This window comes from Copadichromis virginalis, linkage group LG16 (assembly GCF_057382275.1).
Source record: "Copadichromis virginalis isolate Kocher_CV1m ecotype Utaka linkage group LG16, C_Virginalis_male_GT1.1, whole genome shotgun sequence".
NCBI classification, from domain to species: Eukaryota; Metazoa; Chordata; class Actinopteri; order Cichliformes; family Cichlidae; genus Copadichromis; species Copadichromis virginalis.
Genome location: NC_140633.1, coordinates 7,966,082 through 7,970,396, shown reverse-complemented (window position 1 = coordinate 7,970,396; position 4,315 = coordinate 7,966,082). Strand labels below are relative to the sequence as shown.

Sequence of the window (4,315 nt, the reverse complement as noted above, 5' to 3'; positions counted from 1 at the left end):
TGGCCGCCCCTCCCTGAGCCTGGTTCTGCCGGAGGTTTCTTCCTGTTAAAAGGGAGTTTTTCCTTCCCACTGTCGCCAAAGTGCTTGCTCATAGGGGGTCATATGATTGTTGGGTTTTTCTCTGTATCTATGAAGCGCCTTGAGGCGACTTTTGTTGTGATTTGGCGCTATATAAATAAAATTGAATTGAATTGAATTCAGTCATTCACCCATTCACACACAGGCGATAGCAAGCTACATTGTAGTCACAGCCACCCTGGGGCGCACTGACAGAGGCGAGGCTGCCGGACACTGGCGCCACCGGGCCCTCTGACCACCGCCAGCAGGCAAACATGGGGTTAATATCTTGCCCAAGGATATTTGGCATGCAGCCAGGAGGCAGCCTGGGATCGAACCACCGACCTTCTGATTAGTGGCTGACCTGCTCTGCCACCTGAGCTACAGCCACAGTACAATGTTGCTGTTGAGGGGTTTCTGCTGCTCCTGCTGCTGATAGTGCTGGAGGGCAGGGCTGTGTTGATCTGAGACTGTAGACATTAAAAAGTCCATAGGAGAGATGGTAGCTGATTAAACAAGTGTCATGAGATGATAACAAAATGCAAAGACTGGTGACAGCGCTTGGAACCATAAGGACACAAAAAACTGTGAGAAATAATTGAGGCTCTGCCTGTGAATCACTCTTTGCTTCTCTTCTTCCTTCCATCCCATCATTTCATATATCACTCTCCACTTGCTGTCCATCTGAGAACAAGGCATAACTTGCTATTGCAATAAACTATAATTTAATTATCCACACCTAACAACTCTTGCACTTAATCTAAATGATGACAGAAGAATGTTATAGCACTGCCTTTAGTAGCCTCACACAGCTCCTACTGTTTCCTCCTCATGTACTTACCAGGCATGTCTGGAAAATGTTATATCATGAGTAATATTTTTTTTAAAAATCCATCTAAATAAAACACACACATGCACGCACACACAGTGACATTTTAGACCTTCTTCAGAATACTGTATATACACAGCAAATCCAGCATGTCCAAATTAACACTGTCGGATTTGATTTCAACACTATTAAAGTGTCTATATGGGTCCACACCAGAGAGTGTTAATTTAACTCTTTTTGGAGAGTTGGTATGTTAACTCTGATTTAGTGTTAAACCAAATCTGTCTGGAGTTGATAATTTAACACTTGGTGTTAAGAGTTTATATACAGTGGGGCAAAAAAGTATTTAGTCAGCCACCGATTGTGCAAGTTCCCCCACTTAAAATGATGACAGAGGTCAGTAATTTGCACCAGAGGTACACTTCAACGGTGAGAGACAGAATGTGAAAAAAAAATCCATGAATTCACATGGTAGGATTTGTAAAGAATTTATTTGTAAATCAGGGTGGAAAATAAGTATTTGGTCACCTCAAACAAGGAAAATCTCTGGCTCTCACAGACCTGTAACGTCTTCTGTAAGAAGCTTTTCTGTCCCCCACTCGTTACCTGTATGAATGGCACCTGTTTGAACTCATCATCTGTATAAAAGACACCTGTCCACAGCCTCAAACAGTCAGACTCCAAACTCCGCCATGGCCAAGACCAAAGAGCTTTCGAAGGACACCAGGAAAAGTATTGTAGACCTGCACCAGACTGGGAAGAGTGAATCTACAATAGGCAAGCAGCTTGGTGTGAAAAAATCAACTGTGGGAGCAATCATCAGAAAATGGAAGACATACAAGACCACTGATAATCTCCCTCGATCTAGGGCTCCACGCAAGATCTCATCCCGTGGGGTCAAAATGATCATGAGAACGGTGAGCAAAGATCCCAGAACCACACGGGGGGACCTGGTGAATGACCTGCAGAGAGCTGGGACCAAAGTAACAAAGGTCACCATCAGTAACACACTACAACGGCAGGGAATCAAATCCCGCAGTGCCAGACGTGTTCCGCTGCTGAAGCCAGTGCATGTCCAGGCCCGTCTGAAGTTTGCCAGAGAGCACATGGATGATACAGCAGAGGATTGGGAGAATGTCATGTGGTCAGATGAAACCAAAGTAGAACTTTTTGGTATAAACTCAACTCGTCGTGTTTGGAGGAAGAAGAATACTGAGTTGCATCCCAAGAACACCATACCTACTGTGAAGCATGGGGGTGGAAACATCATGCTATGGGGCTGTTTTTCTGCCAAGGGGACAGGACGACTGATCCGTGTTAAGGACAGAACGAATGGGGCCATGTATCGTGAGATTTTGAGCCAAAACCTCCTTCCATCAGTGAGAACTTTGAAGATGAAACGAGGCTGGGTCTTCCAACATGACAATGATCCAAAACACACCGCCCGGGCAACAAAGGAGTGGCTCCGTAAGAAGCATTTGAAAGTCCTGGAGTGGCCTAGCCAGTCTCCAGACCTCAACCCCATAGAAAATCTGTGGCGGGAGTTGAAAGTCCGTGTTGCTCGGCGACAGCCCCAAAACATCACTGCTCTCGAGAAGATCTGCATGGAGGAATGGGCCAAAATACCAGCTACTGTGTGCGCAAACCTGGTAAAGACCTATAGTAAATGTTTGACCTCTGTTATTGCCAACAAAGGTTATGTTACAAAGTATTGAGTTGTATTTTTGTTATTGACCAAATACTTATTTTCCACCCTGATTTACGAATAAATTCTTTACAAATCCTACCATGTGGATTCATGGATTTTTTTTTTCACATTCTGTCTCTCACAGTTGAAGTGTACCTCTGGTGCAAATTACTGACCTCTGTCATCATTTTAGGTGGGGGAACTTGCACAATCGGTGGCTGACTAAATACTTTTTTGCCCCACTGTATTAACTCTCAAAGAGTATTTTAGTTTAACTACGTAAGAGTTATCTTCTAATTCATTCTAAAAAGCGGGAATTTTACTGTTCTGAACTTCTAGAAATTTCTTTTGGAAATAAACATTTACTAAAAAGACGCAATGGTTTTTGAAAAACATTTATTCTGAACTGTGCACCACAATTTCAAAACATTTTCTGAAAGATGTAACAGTGTACATGTTCTCACTTTCATTAGAATTGTGTTTATCAAAAGGTCTGACATAGGTGAGCTGGTAAATGCAAATAACAGCATTCTCAACACTTATTTCTTCAATACAATATGCATGTCCTTCATTCATCCCTTTGTGGAACTTCAACGCACTTCTGCTCTCCCCCATATTCCATCTTCACAAGCATATCCTGTGTGGTGATTGAATAAAAATTAGTTGACACTAAATAATGGCACAAATAATCCAGTAAACAATTGCAGCACAGTAAAAAAAAAAAAAAAAGGAATCCTCTTTGAGCCATTACTTGTGTAAAGTATTTTCCCAAAAGACAAGGACACAGGCAACAGGTAATACTGAACTAAATGTAAAACCTCAACCTTTTTCATTTTTACCTAAACCGTGTGCACAAAACTCTGGAGGGATCTATGCTAACGTAGAATCCAGTCAGGACGTCTGCTACTGCTGTTTGCTCGGGTTTTTTTTTATGGGCGATCGTTTTCAGGCTTCAAGTAGCACCATTATACCAACATTTCACATTCTAGACATTGTTTTAGGTGTATTTGACCAAAAGTTTGACTGAAAATTCACATGCAAGCTTTTTTCAAGGCTGTGGTATTTGCCCGCAAACAATACCTTTCAGCTAGCTAAAACAGAATGTTATGCTATCACCGAGCAACATGGCTAATGCCTTTCACACAGCTTTGTCTCAACTCCAAAGAGCCACAGAAGTAAAAGCTCATGATAATAATTGAAACAATCTTTGAAAAAATGACTTACCAAGCATGGCAAACAACTCAAATATGTAGAGCAAAATGTTCTGAAACGGCTTCACTTCAGCTTCGATTGGAGCCGTGCTGGGGGCGGAGTCTGTGAATTTACTCTGTTGGTGTCATAGCCCCTGTAGGAGTTCAGAGTTAAGAGGTCAAGAGTTAATGTTTCCATTGTAACACCTCCAGATTTGACATAGAAACACTCATTTTTAACACTCGATTTTAACTACTATCATTTTACACCTCAGAGTGACATTAAAAGAATGTGACTCTACTTAGAGTAAAATTAACTCTACTTTTGCAAGAAGACTATTAACACCAAAACATTTAACACTTTTGAATTTGCTGTGTACTATGGGCATCATGGTGCTGATCCAGAATCCTTACATATTTATTACTAGAGCTACAATAATAAAGCAATGAGGAGGGGGAAGTAATAAATATGAAATAATGTATTTATGATGAGTCCACTTGTTTCACTATCCACTCTGTGCAGGGGCAAAGCTTATTACATGTTTAAACTGT

At 41.5% G+C, this 4,315-nt stretch overlaps 1 long non-coding RNA gene across 1 annotated transcript; it reads right to left on the bottom strand.

Moving 5' to 3' along the window:
- Positions 1-2,952: 2,952 nt before the first annotated feature.
- LOC146690179 (uncharacterized) lies at positions 2,953-4,021 on the bottom strand. The gene is made up of 2 exons (XR_014915753.1): positions 3,798-4,021; positions 2,953-3,210 (listed from the first exon to the last, which is right to left on the bottom strand). It is a non-coding gene; the product is annotated as an uncharacterized LOC146690179 (long non-coding RNA).
- Positions 4,022-4,315: the final 294 nt, after the last annotated feature.